Source organism: Crocodylus siamensis, chromosome 4 (genome assembly GCF_052110815.1).
Source record: "Crocodylus siamensis isolate JL-2025a chromosome 4, ASM5211081v1, whole genome shotgun sequence".
Classification (NCBI taxonomy): domain Eukaryota; kingdom Metazoa; phylum Chordata; order Crocodylia; family Crocodylidae; genus Crocodylus; species Crocodylus siamensis.
In genome coordinates this window covers 46,863,646-46,882,828 of record NC_143398.1, presented here as the reverse complement: position 1 = coordinate 46,882,828, position 19,183 = coordinate 46,863,646, and the positions used below count along the sequence as shown (strand labels likewise).

At 44.1% G+C, this 19,183-nt stretch overlaps 1 protein-coding gene and 1 pseudogene across 6 annotated transcripts in view; both read right to left on the bottom strand.

The window, feature by feature from the left end:
• Positions 1 to 19,183, bottom strand: part of CTTNBP2 (cortactin binding protein 2) — a 269,416-nt gene that overhangs the window by 107,655 nt on the left and 142,578 nt on the right. The window lies entirely within an intron of this gene.
• LOC149865689 (U2 spliceosomal RNA) lies at positions 1,200 to 1,325 on the bottom strand (annotated as a pseudogene).

The following is a 19,183-nucleotide window of genomic DNA, read 5'->3' as shown; positions in this document are numbered from 1 at the left end:
TTAAACATATGGCCCATATTGGGCAAACATACTGATAGGAATTTTTTTTTTCTAATTTTTTTTTTTGGTAACATTTTATTAGAAAACAGGCAATATCAAACAGATTTAAAAAGGACCCCACATGAGTCCTCACAAAGGGAATACAAATAAAATTTCAAGAAATTACATAATACTCACATGATAAACATCTCATCCACTTTGCTTAAAACTCCAGTGTTATTCAGTGAACATCTTACCCTTGCTTCTTATATAACTACAGGTTCACACATTGATACTTAACAGAAAGGTACTGACAAAGCCCTCACCCACTCTTTCTGACAACAAAAGCTGTCCCTTAATCTATCCTATACCTATACAGGGCTGAAACAACCCCCTGAAGTCCAGCCCTTGCCAGAATGCTGTACCCCTCCTTCCATCCCATGCTTTTCTCTGCCTCTATAGAAGTGCAGCTCGTGCATTGCTAACTGCAAACATTCTGATGTTGAAAAGCACGAGCCCTTTAGTGCCAACAGGGAATGCACTTACCATAGCGCTACTTTGGTGCATGTGATAAGGACCCTCACACCCCATGAGCCCTCCGTCCCCTCTGTTACCCCATAGAGAACATTTTTGATAGTGATTCCCGTTCCCCTTCCTGTCTCCTTCAAATAGGTGGCTATCTTCTTCCACACCTTTTGTGTATAAAAACAGTCCCACAAGGGATGTGCCACCAACTTGGGCTCAGCACAGATTTCTCTTGGGCACTTGGGGGACTGCGAGAGTCTCCATCAATTCAGCACCTGTTGCACTGGCAGTGCATTTTGCACGGCCCTCCACACCAGCTCCTCGTGCTCCCCTTTCCGTTCCTTCCCCACCAGCCCTTTCTACACTCTGCTGACTTTCTCTGTTCTCAAATACCCAACATCTGACATCCTCTGCTTCCCCCTCATGAACTTAAGGACTCTTGTGGCAGGGGGCTGGACTTGATCTCCCGAGGTCCCTTCCAGCCCTGATGTCTATGAAATCTATATGAAATCTATGAAATCCACCAGCCCTTTGATCCCTAACCCCGCTAAGCCTTCCCCTGTAACAAAGGATCCAAGGCGCGCATAAGGGAGCGACATCCGCCACGCCCACACCCCCTGCCACCCGCTCCAGAACAGTCCCAGCCTTTGTAGCAGTCTTCCCCCCAAGAAAACGCAAACGTTTTTTGTTTGTTTGTTTATTGCACTGCTACCGGAAGCACTGTTATACCAGGCCGATGCATGGAGGGGATGGAGCAAGCTCCAGCTCCACCTCCCAACACCAAAAATCTACTCAATATAGACCTCCTATGGAGGACATATTAGGGACAGCCACCTGCCTGAGGAGCCTGCCTACGTGGTCACGGTGCTTCCCCTGCCAGAAAACACAAAAGTTTTTTGTTTGTTTGTTTTTGTTTATTGCACCACTCCTGGAAGCACTGAGTAATACCAGGCCGATGCATGGAGTGGATGGAGCAAGCTCCAGTTCCACTTCCCAACACCAAAATTCTGCCCAATATAGACCTCCTATGGAGGACATATTAGGGACAACCACCTGGGCAAACCTGGGGAGCCCGCCTACGTGGTCACAGAGTTTCCCCAGGTGGAAGCTAGGTGATCAGGCTGGCGTCCCTTGTGATAAACAAAGTTTTTTGTTTTGTTTTTTTCTGTTTTTTTGCACCAGTCTTGGAAGCACTGTAATACCAGGTCAATGCATGGAGTGGATGGAGCAAGCTCCGGTTCCACCACCCAACACCAAAAAGAATCTGCTCAATATAGATCTCCGATGGAGGACATATCAGAGACAATCACCTGCCCTGGGGAGCCCGCCTACGTGGTGCTTCCCCTGCCCTGCCAGGTAAGTTTTTTTTTTTTTTTTGCACCGGTCCTGGAAGCACTGCAATACCAGGTCAATGCATGGAGTGGACGGAGCACACTCCAGTTTCACTACCCAACACCAAAAAGAATCTGCTCAATATAAACCTCCTGTGGAGGACATATCAGCGGGCCAAAAGCCCCACATGAGCGGAATGCAGGGAGAGACTGCAGGGCCTGCCCGGCGTGAGCCCGCCAACGTGGTCACGCTGCTTCCCCTGCCAGCACAAAGATAGATTAGTATACTCCATCTGAATAAAATATATAGTAGTGTCAATTGCAGTCAGTCCTCCTCAGTGCTAACTTTTTTTAAAGTAATGGTAAGCTACTAGATTGACTACATTTCAACTTCTTCTTCACTCCCACAGCTGAGCTGCACTTTTCCAATGAGTCCTGTTTTTTAACCAGCCTTAAATGTCTGGCAAACATCACCAAATAGGGCTCCAAAAAGTTCACCCAGAATCCCTCTGTTGTACTCTCTCTCAACCTGTCGCAGATGATTAGTGTGACACCACCCTCCATGAGATGAAGCTGGACCAGGTCACCCTTCGCCTCATCAGCATATAAATTTGTGGAGAATCCCAGGACTTGTGACAAGAATACTTGGTTCCAATCTTGGGGGGGTGTTAATCAGCACATGGTTCATTTGTGGGGGAAGGGCGGGGAAGATCTGGAATATACACATACTGAGCAATGCTGAATTGGGGTCACTATAGCTTGAAACAGTCGTCTCTGATACGGCACAGCCCAATGAACCATATGGTAAATTGTAAGCCTTTTGGCTTTGGGCTAATTAATGCCATTAATTTGTACTATACACAAGTAGGCACAGAAGTGCTGCTAAAAAGTGTGTTTATGGAGTACGTGTGCTAAAACTTGCAACAGTTTCAAAACGAGACAAAGTGCACCAATTCTGGATTAAGTCAGTTTATGGGTACCTGTAGTAAATTTCACATATGCAAGTTACTACAGTTATGTTTGTTTCTAGGTCAGTGTTTTCAAATTTGCTTCTCACTTCCATGTACTCAGGGGGAGCAGGGTCTGACAGTAAGGAAAGGAGAGAAAGGGCTGCAGGGAAAAAAGCTGGGGATCAAGGGGTAAATGGGCTATCTGACCCACCCAGAATTGTTTTCCCTGCTGTAGCAGTCGGAAAGGTACAAATTCAAAGCAAATCTCCAATAATTAGACTCTATACCTGAAAAATTATAAACAGATTTATAAATTTCCCAAACATAGAATCCAATTACTGTGAAGTAGTCTTATAATCAGGGTTATCTAATATTCAGGTAATTATGGTAATACACCTTTCTTCACCCAGGACTCATTCAGCAGTTTTGAAAAACTCTACTGGTTTTGGATAGTCTGTGGTTTATTCCATAGTCCAACATAGTGTTTCCTTGGTAATCATTTTAACTGCTGCAAAAAATACTAATGCTAGCTGTTATGGGGAACAAAAAAGTTTGCCAGAAACAGACGATAAATATGATGATGATGATAAATAATAGCAGTAGCAGCTTAAGGGTGTTTCTAACAAAGTGAAATGTTGGGAGGGTAGGGGGAGGCAGGGAGAAAAAGTAACTGGCTGCTCATGTGCTGAAGAGATACTCGCAAGCTGCTGCTAAGGGAGGAATTTTCTACAGCCAGCCAGCAACTGGGTTAAAGTCACCAAAGGTTATTGCTCTCCACTACTGCAGCTGCCAGTATTTTCACTACTGGCAAGAAAAATCCTTTTTCCTTCTTCATTTCTGAAAACAAGGTGCATTTGGTCTTATCTGATTGTGCTTGGTACACAAGTAAGTATGGTAATTAGGGATTACTTAGTCTTCCATAATTAAGCACTTGAAGTATTTAATGTGCATATATAAACAGATGCTCTCCTCTTGCAGCTTAAATTGTGTAGGCCCAGAGTCAAGATATTTAGTTAGTTGTGTCATCCGGCCTTTGGGGCTATCTATGGATCCAGAAATTAGACAACAGGGGAAATGTGGCCAACGTTAACTGCTGCTCTCCTCCTGCCAAATTTCTAGAGCCCCGTGAGGAGCCCTGGGGACTGGATAGCTAGGTCCTGAGCACTAGATTGAGCACATAGGGCCAAACTGGGCAGCACAGGGCCAAATCCCACCATGTGGGGCCCAATCTGGCCTGCCAATCAGTCCCATACCACTCATCTGGTTTCCTGGGCCAAAAGATTGAGGACCACTGGGAAAGAGAAGACTACAGCCCATCTATGCTCAGGAATTCTTTGCAAGCTTAGACACAGAATTCAGGGACAGTTACAATTCCCTTTACGAATAAACTTTTTGCACACCAAATCGAGATACATTTCCCAATCATCTATTCCCTCTCAGCAGAGGGAGAAGCACGAGACAGGTCTATAATCCAACATTTTATTGATTACACTCCAAAGCATAAGACTAAACACTTGTCTCTATACCTATCTTGCTACCTGCAACAGCACAATGCAGATTCCTACCTATACCAGTATAAATCAATAACCAAGAAGCCTGCATTTAATCAAATCCCCATTTGCACAATATTTATGTGGTTTATCTAAATAAATATTCTGATTGATGTTATTCTAATTTCTTGGCTTCACTGAAACTTTGGGAACTATCCTGAACTAGTTTTTTTTGTAGCCTTGGAAGATGCCAATTAGTTGGGGTCTGTGTTCTTGTGAAAAGCACAGTTCTGGTACAGAGGACTTTTTGCGTCATTCCCCAACTAAGAATGTTATTTACCATGTTCTGTTTCTTTGGCTCTCTCTACGTGTGCAGTTAAAGGCATGATTGGATCTAATGTGTGATTCCAGACAATTGTGCGTCCTGCCATGCCACATGTGCAAAGCAGGAGATGCAATTGTGGGGTCGCACATTATTGCCAATGCAGGGGGAGCCTGATCTTTCCCTACATCAGCAAGATGCAGGCTCTCACAGCTTGGAGCCCCCTTTGCTGAGGGGGCTCCGAGCCACATGGGCCATGCACAGTTGGGACAGAGTTTCATACCTAATGAGACTCTGGGTCCTAGCTGCACACATGGGCTTGGGGCTTTTTCATACCACCGAGTTTTGGGAATAACGGCTGCCACAACACCTTGGCCTGGGGATTTCACACTGATCATACAGCTGGGAGTTCTGTCAACTTGGCTGATTTGATTTGAACATACTCACCACAACCTACTGTATGGTACTAGGCATCTGCACTGATTTTGCCAAAAGCACCCATTCTAAGGGCCAGGTATGCATCAGTATTAGGATATATAAAGAAAGTACGAAATACAAACAAGACCGTTTCCTGGCATTAGGCTCAACATAGCATGGACATAATGCAGCACATTGCATCTGGCATATCACACTATTTTTGTGATTTCTCAAAGTTTAATTTCTATTTTGTTGATTTGGTCCTTGTTTCTAAATTACTAATAGTGACAGTCATCATAGACCATAAAAACAAAAAACCTGTCAGTAAATACTTTATGCTGTTTAAGGAGAATTGTTAGCAAAGCATTACATATCTCTAGTAAGAAAGGAGTAGGCAAGAATCTTAAGTCACTTGACGTTTCCCTTCAGTTACAAGAGTTGAGCAACTATAATAACATATTGTAATAAGACATCCCCCTAATTTCTCTATGATTTAAGACAGAGGGAACTAAAAATGGCAAGTTAAGCTAGTACCAACTGCCAGGGGGCACTGCTTTATCACAGCCAAACATAAATCAATAAAATTAGCTACAGTAAAACAGCTGGAATTCAAGTGGCAGGCTCAGCCAACTTCCTCTGGAAAGTCTTCTCCCAACAAAGAACCAGCCACATAAGGTTACTAGTGGCGTTTTCCTTAGTTTCACATGCCTCTCATGAGGACAACATCCTCACAAATAGATGGAATACAAGAGCCTAACATAACTAGCACAATTTTTCTCTCAGAGCTACAGTGCTTCAGAAACAAGCTTTTATAAAGCCATGTTCAGGTTAATCTCACAAGCAAAAGTTCGGGATATAAAAAGCAGCATATGCTTTTAGAAAGCTGCATTACTAACTGCTGCTTGTGACACATAAGAATCTACACACTCTCTCAGACAGTCTCAGAAAACTGACCGCAAATCAGTCAGTCAAAATTTTAAGGCATAATTTTATATCTAAAATAGGAGCAAATGACAAATTGTTTTATCCAATAAACCTCTTTTAAAAAAATACTTCTTAACTGTATATTCATGTAGTTCCTTGAGAGAAAGGCTTATATCAAGAATTAAAATGGTTTGAATAACGGTTCCCCCACCCCCTCCTAAAAACGTATCTGCTTTTAAAATGTCATAATATGCATGACACTCAAGTCAGCATATACTCCAGTCCAAAGTTTTGGTAGGTCTGTCTTTATATGTGGAATCTAAGGAGGTAAAACAACAATTTATATCCACATAGCTTTTCACTGGCAACTAAAGGAAAGTACTGCCACGGCTCCTGAAGAGGCACAGAATCTAATTAATATCTGACTTTGACAGCATTTTGCCTATGTCACACCAACCAAAGCAAAGAGAAACCTTTCCAATTTGGTAAACAAACCAACAAATCAACCCAGGTTACTATCTGTTTAAATTCTTGACATTGGACACAATTTATGGTAGTTCCGCCCTAGATACACTACTGACAGTTACCTTGATTGTTTAGCTTCACTAGGAATAGTTAGTTGGGGTGTACCGATAAAGATTTTTTGGACTGGTACCAATGGCTGATTACTGACCAGCCATATTGGCCAATACTGATCCTATTGCTGACATGCAGACTGGCAGCAAGGAAAGCAGCATCCAGCTGGTAAGCCTGTTGGAGGGGAAGGGCATGGGATAAGGAAGGGGGGCAAGAAAGTGGGCTAGGAGGGGCAGATCAAGGCCCCCATGGTGAGGGAGGGCATGGGGCTGGGGCAGGTGCTGACCAGCTGGGGTGGAAAGGGGTGTGAGAGGGAGCTGCAGCTCATCCTTGGCGCATAGGGGGGAAAGGGTGTGGCTCCTGCCACTGTGTGCACCCCTGGGGGAGGCATAGGGGGGCGTCTGCCCCCCCCAGATCTCCATGCGGGGTGAAGGCGGGCTGCCCCCTGCATGCTTGGGGCCAGGGCTGCTCAGCCTCTTCCCACTTGGGCCAGGTTGGGTGGGACAGGTGGCAGTGGCAAACAGGCTAATATAAAACTAAAAAAGTACCCCATGTTAATTTTATATCCCAATTGTCACAAGTATTTGAACTATTTGATTAGGAAAAAATTAAATATAGCACACTTAATGTGGTTTAAATTTTATATTCAAACAAATTCAAAAGCTTTATGTGGAAAGAAATCATTTTTATTGGAATAGTTGTAAAAATGTAAAGACAATACACAATAGCATGTAGTTCCCTTATATTGTTTGTTTAAATTTAAAAAAAAATAAACAAGGGCACTAAAAACTGTAGACACACTAATTTTAGCACACCCAAAGAACTGTGCACGATACGCCATGGTTGTCCATTCATCTACTTCAACAGAGTTTAACTCTCTTCCACTGAGGTGGCACCTCCAGTTTCACTGTCACTATCTGTACAATCACTTGCACTACTTACTAGTTCCATTTCAAAATCAGATTGAGGAAAATCTAATTCAGAACTACTTGAATCACATTCTCTTTCACTAAAGGATGGTTTTACCGCTGAGTCTATGGACAAGGGCAACTTATCATCGCACTGCATCTTCTTCACTAATTGTGCTTCTGACTGATATTCCAGAAGCAACAGATTTTGAGAAATAGAAACAAGCTTAGCAGTGCATTCATTTGTTAATATTCCTCTTTTTTGTCTTAATTGAGCTGAAAGCCTTCCAGTTCCGTTCACAAGAAGCTGCTTTTGGTAGAATGCTTAGGATCCTTAGAGCAATCCTGGACAACAGTTGGGTGTTACAGTATCCCTTCCACCATGTGAGAGGACATATTCTCTACTGCCTGCCAACTGATGTCTTTGCTCCAACGTTTTTCTTTCGCGCAGTACTCAGCATTGTCTGTCATTGTGGCTATTTCAATGATGTTGGGGACATTCTTAGCTACTTCCATAATTCTATCGAGAGCAGTAGATAATTCATCTTCTGATAAATGTTGTCCTCTCTGTTGAGGATCCAAAAGGTTTACTGCCAGATGAAATGGAGGAGAGCAAAACTCAGATCTCTTAGTAAACATTTGTTTTACTTCTCCTTCTTTTTGGATAGAAGTGAAGAAGGCAAAAACTCAATTAGATTTTATTCAGTTGTACGAATATCTCTGGAATATCTGAAAGGCTTGCTGCATCTCCTTCAAGTTTCTTGATAGCCACTGAAAATGCTAGTAGCAATTTGAATGCGGCTTGAACTCGAACCCAGAACACATCATTGTCAAGAATTTTCTTCCGAATGTTTATGCGACTCATCTGGGATACTGTGTCATCTATTGAAGCATGCTGCAAACAGTTCTTTGTGCACAGCAAACTACGTAAACACTTTGTAGCTGAGACCCATCTAGTATTTCCTGGCAATAAAAATGCACTTTCCTTCCCCTTCTACTCTTTCTGTAATTTCTTCAAAGTCTGATTAGCAACATGATGATTGTGGAATACCTTCACAATCGCTTTGCCAATATTGTCTTCATTGTATTCACACTTTCTATGTCCTTTGCCAGAAGATTCATCCCATGAGCAAGACAGCCAAATACTATTAAATGAGGATACTTTGCCTTTAATATTTGCCAACAGCTTTTCCATTACTCACATTATCAGTTACAAAGGAGGGACCTGCACTTCTCTTCACTCAGTAATTTGGCTATGTATTCACTTGCATGACAAGAAGATTTGGTATCAATTGCTTGCTACTTCACTTGAGCTACACCAAGTTCCTGCAACAAAAGGGGGAAAAGATTTTTATTTTAGCCTATTCAAGTCTGGTCTCATCCAACAGGAGAAGGACAAGTGGCAGGGAGCTTGCTTCCCCCCTCCCTGCCAGAAAGAACACTCTGCTGCTCAACTTGCTACTCAGTTGCCGTGGGACTGCAGAGTCAAAGAGAAATACAGTCTGGCCTCAGTCATTGGCCAGAGGACTAAGCTCGTTCTGTTGGGTTGAAATAGTTAACTATTTATCTATTATGTAATTAAAAAAAATATGTATCGTTAAGCCTAAGATACTTTGGGTGCTTAGTGCAAGCAGAAAAGCAGGATACAAATATTTTAAATAAATAAATAAATACTAGCCCAGAGTTCCATTAATGTTTAAAATTATAATGTTTCAAAACAATACAGATACTAGTCTATACTGTGTTGTTTAACATATTAATTTGTTTACTTACATAGGGTTCCTGAAGTAGACTTTTCTCAGATGATGTTGTTCCACCACTTGGTTGTATTAGCTTTCTGTATATGGCTTGTACTCTTTCAGGACAGCTTCTACATGTTATTACATGTTTCTTCATTCTTGTTGCGTTGTTAGCGTACTCCTGCCCACAATATTTACATTTACCAACTTTCTTCCTTCCTTCACTGGCTTGAACTTCACTATAATGATGCCAGACACTAGTTTTTTTCTGATTTGGCATTATTATGACTATTTCAAACTAAAAGCACTGAAAAACTAATAGATCTTATGCAAACACTTCCAAGTTCCCCAACTCAAGAAAAGAAATGAGACACTGCTCTGTGTATTTACTGAACTGAAAGTGAAACAAAAATTAATCAGTTTTAGTACTGGTTTTGCTTTCACTTGCAGTCTGAGAAGAAATTAGAATTTTACCTTTGGTTTTGATTTGACCTGACCTGCACAACTAATTAGGTGAATTCATAACTTGATTTTTGCATTATGATTATTATGTGAATGTATTTACCCTCCTGTTTACAAATCAATAAGACATATATGTATTCTCTCACACACTTTATACAGATAATTACCTGAAAAACATTAATTACAACTTTGAAACTGCCGAACTTGCCTAATATTGTATTGGCATCCATTCATTGTTACTAATTAATTTTATGAAACAATGAATTTTCAATTTCTAAAAATTTCCTACAGAAAAATTAAGCACTAGAAAATTTTCCGCAGAACATTTTCTGCCCCACATGTCTCCTGCTCTTGACACAGGGGGGGTAATGCAGAACACATACTGCATGCAGTGCCCCACCAGACCAGCTTTGGGTGCTGGCTCCAGCAAGGCTCAATCCAGACCAGTCCTAGAGCTAGCATGCATAGCTGGTCTGGTATGGGCACCGCATGTAGTATGTTCCATGTACTGGCCCCTGTGTTGCTGGGGTCAATCCAGAGATCCATGAACTAAATCATATTGTTGGTGTCACTGGGCATAACCCCAGGTAACTCAGAGGGATGGAAGACCACGAGTGTCGAGGAAGTCCTTCTGCTCTGGGCTCAGACGAGCCAGGACCCCCCCTTGCCCAACCTTTGTAACCCTTTCTATGGTGCCTGCAATCTCCTGTCCTTCTGGAAAGCAGGCGAGCTAAAACTGTTATCTGTGGAATGCAAGGGCACCGCTCGGAGAGAGAAGGGAGGAGGGAAAGGGGAGGAAGAGGGGGGCCAGCTGGTGGAGAATCACTGGGAAACTGACCCGGGTATAAAAAATTCCACTGTTGCAGGGTTAAGCTCGCAGGATTTGAGACCATACAGTCTCCCTGTGCCTTTTACTTGAGCTCAAATAAACTCTGTCTGCTTCTCCCCCCAGTGTGTTTATTTGGGGCAACGAACCCAATTGTTGCCTCCCTTGGGCACCTTGTGCTGACAACAGTTTTTGGCGCCCAACGTGGGGCTCGAGGCTAACATTTCGCCTTGCCCAGATCCCTCCTGGGGTCGACGACTTGCGGCAACAACTGACACCCAGCGCGCACCGGCGGTTTCATCGGGGGCCTTGGCAGAGATGTGGTTTGATCGACCCCGGAGGGCACAACAGTGCAACGCGCTCTAATAGTGGAGAAGCGATCGTGGGCGACGGTGTGAAACCGGTCCCTCGGACAAGGTAGGATAAGCTCAGCAGTCTGAGCATTGCCTGTTAAGACCTGGGGATGCCCAGTGTCTCCCTGTAGGACCTGGGGATGCCCAGTGTCTCCCTGGAGTATGGGGCAGGGACAGAGTACAGTTGGCAGGGCACGGTGTACACCCTTAGAATGCATTCTAACTAATTGGAAACTGTTTAAGTCAGATTTAATGACTAAAAATAATCTTAAAAGGTTCTGTACAGTGAAATGGCCTCAATATCAACTGAAGGATCAAGGAAAGGTGGCCTCCGGAAGGGTCAATTAACTACAATACAATCCTCCAATTACTCCTGTTTTGTCAGCGGACGGGTAAGTGGAATGAACATTTGTATGCACAATTGTTTATGGCTTCACGAAATAAGACAGATATTTTGCAGAAGTGTAATTTGACTCCGACAGGATAGGTAGTTGTCAGTGTTGAGTCTCAGCATTCCCCCCCAACCACTGTAATACTAGAGTCAGTGTCCCCTTCGGCTTTAACACCTCCACCATATAAAGATCAGATGCCCCCGGTTCCAGAGATTCCTCCCTCAGTGGGATTTTACCCTTTACTTACTGAAACTGTAATAGCCCGGCCTGGGGCAGATGGGCGTGCAGCCCAGACCATGCAAGTATACACCCATGTACCTTTTAAAAGCCTTCAGGTCCACCAGGTTAAGGCACAGGCTGAAGAATTTTCAACTAGCCCGAGTAAGTTTATCTCTGTCTTTGAGGGGGTTTAGCTAGTCACAAGCCTGATTGGGACGACTGTAATATCCTTATGCAAACCTTATTATCTGAAGTAGAGTGGAATCAAGTTATTTCCAAAGCAAGGGAGGAAGCACAGCGGAGGCATGAAAAGGATCCCGTCAATGTTCCTGGTCCGGCAGATGTGGTTCCCCTAGCAGACCCTAGATGGGACCCTAACAACCCTGTGGATCATACCCGTCTTACCTCTTACAAAAAAGGGAAGACTTAATGGGTATGTCTGTAGCACAAATCCTGGAGACTGCAAACAGGGCGTATACTCTCAGAGAAGGAGAAAAGGACAAGAGACAAGTTAGAATACTAGTAGCAGCAGTACAGGCTGGAGTCAGAGAAAGGCCACAAGAAGGTGGGAGAGGCAGAGGTATAAGGGGTCATGGGCGCAGGCACCCTGGCCCACAAGAAAGATGCCTGGGATGAAACCAGTGTGGCTTATGCCGGCGAGAGGGATACTGGAAGAATGAATGCCCAGAGAAAGGGAGAGACTGTACTCCTGTAATGGCAGTGGAAGGACAGGAATAGGGGTGTCAGGGGAAATGGACCACCCCACCCCCGGAACCCTGAGTAAAAATGCGGGTGGGGAATTCAGAAATTGATCTTTTGGTAGACTCCGGGGCAGCACGGACCGCTGTAAATCAACCTCTTCAACTTCCCGTAGCAGACTCTCTCACCGTGGTGAGTGCCACGGGAAAAAAAAAAAAAAAAAAAAAAAAAAAGAGACTCAGTGCCCAGTGTATGCTCCTGCAGAATGTGCTCTGGGAGACCGGGCTCTCTCTCACAAATTGGTCTACCTTCCAGATTGCCCAACACCCCTGCTAGGATGAGACCTGCTTTGTCGATTAGGTGCATCACTGCATTTTACCCAGGATGAAATAACCCTCGCATTGCCCCCTGAAAATGTATGAATAATGACCCTTGTGATTGAACCCTCCGCTATGAACGCCCCCCCCGAAGTGGAACCAGTGGGAAGACCAGGTATACCCTTTGGTATGGGCAAACGGGGTCCTCGGAAAGGCTACACACCAAATCCCCATTAATATCCAACTACTACCAGGAAAAAGGTCCGGTACGAATCAAGCAGTACCCAATCAAAAAGGAAGCCAGAAAGGGACTGCAAGAGACTACAGACCGTTTCCTAAAGTACAGCATACTGTGAGAGTGTCAGTCAGTCTGGAACACTCCTATCTTGCCTGTACTAAAGCCTGATGGCACATATCGACTGGTGCAGGACCTAAGGGTGGTTAAAACTATTCATCCCCTCGTCCCAAACCCGTATACCTTGCTGGCCTCCATGGGGGGCAGTATACTCATTTCTCAGTTCTTGATTTGAAAGACACTTTCTTTACGATTCCAGTTGACCCCCCCTCTCAGGAGATATTCTCTTTTGAATGGGAGGACAAAAAAAGGGTTAAGAAACAACTTTGTTGGACAGTATTAGCCCAGGGATTTAAGAACTCTCCCACCCTTTTCAGGCAGTCCTTAGCTAAAGACTTGGAGGAGTGGAATAATGAGCATGAAGTTCTCTTGTTACAATATGTGGATGATTTATTAATTACTGCCGTAGATTTAAACTCTTGCCTTAACGCCACTGTAAGCCTCCTGAACTTTATTGGACTTCAAGGCTATCGGGTGGCTCAAAACAAAGCTCAAATTGCTCTCCCCGAAGTACGATACCTGGGATTTCACATAAGACGGGGGAGCGCCAGCTTTCAAGTGAACGAAAGGAGGCTATATGCCAGGTTCCCACCCCAAGCAACCGTAAGCGGCTCAGGGCGTTTCTTGGCATGGCAGGTTTTTGCAGAATATGGATCCCTGAATTTGGACTATGGGCAAAACCACTATATGACTGTGTAAAAGGGGCAGACCATGACCCCTTTTATTGGACTCCAGAAGCCGACAAGGCATTTAAAATACTAAAAAGGAAACTAATGGAAGCCCCCGCCCTGGGTTTACCGGACCTTTCTAAACCTTTCCAATTGTATGTGCATGAACGAAAAGGGATGGCTCTGGGAGTGCTTACTCAATTGTTGGGAGCGTGGAAATGTCCCGTTGCTTATTTCTCCAGACAGCTTGATCCAGTTGCCAAGGGATGGCCAGCATGTTTACGAGCAGTTGCGGCAACTGCCCTAGTACTTGAGGAAGCTGAAAAGTTAACGCTGGGAGGAGTTGTGCAGGTGTACACCCCTCATATGGTCCAGGCTGTGCTAGACGCAAAGTGGGGTCTCTAGCTCACCCAGGCTCGGGTGGCTCAGTACCAAGCTAAGCTGTTGGAGAACCCTGAAGTGACTCTGCAGCCCTGCCCCTCCTTTAACCCGGCTACTCTCTTACCTGAAATGGAAGAACAAGAGCATGATTGTTTAGACATCATAGATGCACAGTACTCCAGCCGTGCAGACCTACAGGATCAGCTACTTCTGAATGCTGATTGTGAGTGGTACACTGATGGCAGTAGCATTGTTGTAGAAGGGCAAAGAAGGGCAGGTTATGCTGTTGTGACCCTCTATGATGTTGTTGAGGCCAAGGGTTTGCCCGCCGGAACATCTGCTCAACTCGCTGAACTGGTAGCCCTGACCCGGGCGCTAGAACTGTCAAAAGGGAAACGGGTCAACGTCTATACCAATTCTAGGTATGCTTTTGGAGTACTGCATGCCCATGCTGGCCTATGGAAACAAAGGGGACTGCTGACAGACCAAGGCTCCCCAGTGAAGTATGGACCCCAAATTCTCCAACTCCTGGAAGCTGTTCAACTTCCCTCGGCAGTGGCAGTAATGCACTGTAAGACGCATCAGAAAGAGGATCAAGACATAGCCGGGGTAACGCCCGGGCGGACAGAGAAGCTAAAAAAGCTGCCACCCTGAGGACGCCGAGACCTGCTAACACCCATATGCATGCCCTCATTCCATCAGTGGGGGAGCTCCCAGATCCCCAGTACAAATCAGACCTTCAAGCATCATCTATCAAAGATCTGCCAGGAGACCTCTCTGCAATGGCCCGATGCTTTGCCCCTTGCTCTGCTTCGCATCCATGCCCTCCCCAAGGGAAGATTAGGGCTTAGCCCCTTTGAGATTATGTTTGGAAGGGCATGGCCTATGAATGGGACACCGGTTCTAGCAGGGGAGTGGGAAATAGGATGTAATATTTTGTCACAGTATATGTGCTCTCTGTCTGCTGTTCTTTCTTCTCTCCATAGGTACACTAAAGACTTGCAGCCTCTTCCGCTGGATGCTCCAGTCCACTCATTACAGCCGGGAGATTTCGTGCTCGTTCATACCTGGAAGGATGAGCCCCTCCAAGAGAAGTAGAAAGGACCTCACACTGTCCTACTAGTTTCCCACACAGCGGCAAAGGTCGATGGACACAAGAACTGGATTCATCACGAGACAGATTTGGCATGATCTTTCTCCCATCGTATGGAGTGGGCCGGTTAGCCAAGCTGTATCGTCAACTTTCTGCGTTTCTTACAAAATTTGCCAATGACACCTTAGCTATTGAAAAGGGCCTTAACTCTGAGATTTATCAACTTCATTTATTATCTCTTCAAAACTGTCAGGCTCTAGATTATGTTTTTAGCATCCCGGGGGGAGGTATGTGCTCTAATCGGGAACGAATGTTGTACTTATATCCCAGAAAATTCCCAAGATATTAACGAACACATTTTGTCAGCTGAACAGGCTTTTGAGCAGTGGAAAAGTCAGGAACGTGAACCTACTGTTTTTGATTCTCTCTGGAGCTGGTTGCCCAACCTCGGAGGCCTAGGAACGGGCATCCTTCACCTCCTGGTCACCGGTGTTATGTTGCGTTTAATTACCCTCCTCTTATTTGCGTGCTGTAATGCCCTCCTGCGCAAAGTTTGTGCATCCCCCTCCCCGAGCGCTTCACTATACCCCTGCATTGAAGATCCCAATCCTCAAACACTCAATCACATTTTATCTTCAGAATATGAGAAAACTCAGCCAAAACTTTGTTGAGTATTCTCAAAGCGGGGAGTTGTTGGTGTCACTGGGCATAACCCCAGGTAACTCAGAGGGATGGAAGACCACGAGCATCGAGGAAGTCCTTCTGCTCTGGGCTCAGATGAGCCAGGACCCCCCCTTGCCCAACCTTCGTAACCCTTTCTATGGTGCCTGCAATCTCCTGTCTTTCTGGAAAGCAGGCGAGCTAAAACTGTTATCTGTGGAATGCAAGGGCACCGCTCGGAGAGAGAAGGGAGGAGGGAAAGGGGAGGAAGAGGGAGGCCAGCTGGTGGAGAATCACTGGGAAACTGACCCGGGTATAAAAAATTCCACTGTTGCAGGGTTAAGCGCGCAGGATTTAAGACCATACAGTCTCCCTGTGCCTTTTACTTGAGCTCAAATAAACTCTGTCTGCTTCTCCCCCCAGTGTGTTTATTTGGTGCGACGCACACTGGGCAACGAACCCAATTGTTGTCTCCCTCGGGCACCTTGTGCCGGCAACAATATGTCTCCATGGAAGTAAAAGCAGGAGTGACAAGGGCACAGCCCGTGCCTTGCACTGCAATGACAGGAAAGTAGTGGGTTGATATGCTCAGGCAGTCTTCAGAAAAAGACCATGGCCCAACGCCACAGAGGTTGCAACCTCCTCTACAGTCAATGCCAATATCATTTCAGAGAAAAATTCTTTCCTGATCCCAAATTTGGCAATTGGTGTGACCCTGAACAGAAGACGCTCCTCCTGAGGGACACTCCATCCGCCCCGCCATTGCAGCGTTCATGAGCCGCCTGGTACCGTGACGTATGTAGAAAAAGCATTTAGAGCTGTGTCTGTGTTTGAATCATTGAATCTTTCCAAATATCTCTGAATCAGTTTGGAGGGTCTCCTGATTCGATTAGGATTCGGAGATTCAGCCACCAAATCAGGCCGAATCAAAATCAGGGATTGAAGCTTTACACACTCCTAATTTCCAGTATTTCATTTGGAAAATGAATAATAAAGATAATCTACATTACGTAAGTAAAGATTTTTACCTTTTATCCATCTTGAAGCTGCTGAGCTAATAAATGTAACAATACTGATTGGTAGAATGGGAACTGAAATATTATTAATCATGTGCCTACTGTAAGAATGATACACCTTTTAAAATGCTGAACACCATCCATACAATAAGTTCTATAAAAATCCCAAACCAATATAACCACTGAAGTCAGTTTATCTATTAGTGCTGTAGTTTCAGATGCCTTAACTTAAAGTTTAAAAAAAATGAATATGTATTATTTGTATTATGTACACAGACCCCCCACTACATTTATCTCTGCTAATCTTATTCACCTTGCTATTTTATACAATACTCTCACTATAACCAATCTCAGAATTACCCCAAGATGCTCGTCAATTTGTAGCTATGGTGCTGCTGTCTTCAGACACCTATACCTGAGTATTGTCACAATACTGCTAACTCTGGTAAATTCAATTTAAGTACATATCCCTAGGAATGAAAAAAATTGTGCACTTCCTCGGAGTATAAGTTTATTCTAACTTAATAGAAACAGTGCTGGCAAAGCTGTGATATTCACTGCCCCAAATCTGACTAGTTTCTACCACTTCCAAAAATCCTAATAGCTGCTTTCCCTTCACTGTTTCTGACACAGTTAAAGGGAGAACCATTATTTATAAAATACACTGTTTCAGTTATAGTTACAGTTACCATACAGTTAACTGGAATACATTTAACTTGTAAGACAGGCTGAAATGTTAAGTGCTTAACTGACATTTGCTGCAATATAGGACAGGGCTGTCCACTGGTGGCAGAGGTGCTGCATGCAGTCCTAAGGGGTTAATTTGTGGTCCCTGGGCTCCCATTCAGCTGCCACTCCTCACACTGCTCTGGTTACAACAGTAGCCAAAGTCTCTAGGCTCCCCCTTCTCTCCTTGTTCAGTTTCTCCCTCCTGCCCACATCCCAGGAGGCAGTGCAGTGCAGCACGGGGCAGATTGCAACTCAGGGCCCTTGCTTGACATGATGCAGCAGGAGAACCTGCAGCCAGGAAGCTGAGGATGAGGCTGGTGCACCCATACAACGTATGACCCAAGGAACCTGCTGGTATGGCCCAGGGGTGTATGGCCGCTGGCCACTTAGGAGTTGGACAGCCCTGATGTAAATGATAAATAAGTTGGGACTAGCATTGTAACATGGTCAACCAAATAATGAACGCCATTTGGGCAAAGGCATACCAATCAAAGCAATATCAAAGTGAATGGGGCCCTGTGCAGATCAGGATTCTGCTGGTACGGAGTTCATTGCAGGCTTAGTTAATTACAAAACAAACCAACCAACCAAACAAAACACCAAACAAACAAAGCCAGTGATCCCTTGTTAAAAAGTACTTTTGTGCAAAGAATTCTGCAAATGTTCTCTCTTGTGACTTATTCATAACAGAAATACTTGTCATATAATTTGAAAATTAGGGACCTCATTTAAATTTGAAGGACCAAAGAACATCACTTTTTAAAAAATATTTTTTTCTTGTAACAGTTACAGAAGGAAACAAAAGTAGAAAGAGAATTGCTTTCAAGCATAACTTTCTAAGGAATTAGTTGTGCTTTAGCAAAATGTGCTGTTCCATCTGCTAGCATCCAAGAATTGTTTAGCTTATTTCTTTTAATACATTTTTGTTAGGTAGGAAATTCTGATTAATGTAATGACAATTACAGGGAGAAGCTGACCCAGTTGTATTCTCAGTATCATGGGGAAATGACTGTGAAGAGACAGTGTTAAAAGTCACTACCCTCTTAGAAATTAATTATTTTTCCTAATAATCCTCCTCCTCCTCCTCTGAGGTCATACAAACCAAAGAAAATAACCATGTTGACATACCTCTCTGGTGATGTCACGATCAGGGAATATGCTTGTTTGTTTTAAGAATATTACATAGCTCCACAGATTGGCTTACAACAAATTACTTGGTATGGGGTAAACTTAAGAGGGGAGTTACCAAACCAGAGAAGGCAAAACAAGGACTTACATGGAATCTATACCCTGGCCCTGATAATCAATTAATAATTTCTTAACTACTTTGCCTCACTTTAGGGACAAATAAAGCCACCACACTCATTGATCTGAAAAATCAGTGATAATTTTTGGCCAGAAAAAGTAGCGGTTATTTGTTACATTCACACACTAGCCATTCCAAGTAATAACCATGTCAAACTTTCAGACTTCGGCATTTTACCTGATGCTCACATTGGATTGGTGGCCCAGATAAAAAGATTATCTCAGGGTACTGAAAAGAGGAAGTTCCAAAGGAAACCAATCAGCAAGAGTTTTTGGAGATGTTCATGCTCCTCTGCAAACATGGTCCTTAAGATAAAGGTAGATGAGGACCTCCAGAACTTGCAAGAGCTTCTGGGAGGAATGCAACCTATGATCTTGAAGTTGGAGGTAGGAAGAAGATGACCTATCATATTCGTTTCTAATGGGGGGAGAGGGTCGGAACATTCAGTTACCCTAACACAATCCATTACGTAGCTCACTTCAGCCCATAGCTTCTGACCTATAAACTGCAGCCCCTTTTCTCAGCCAACAGAAGCAGTTTTAAATT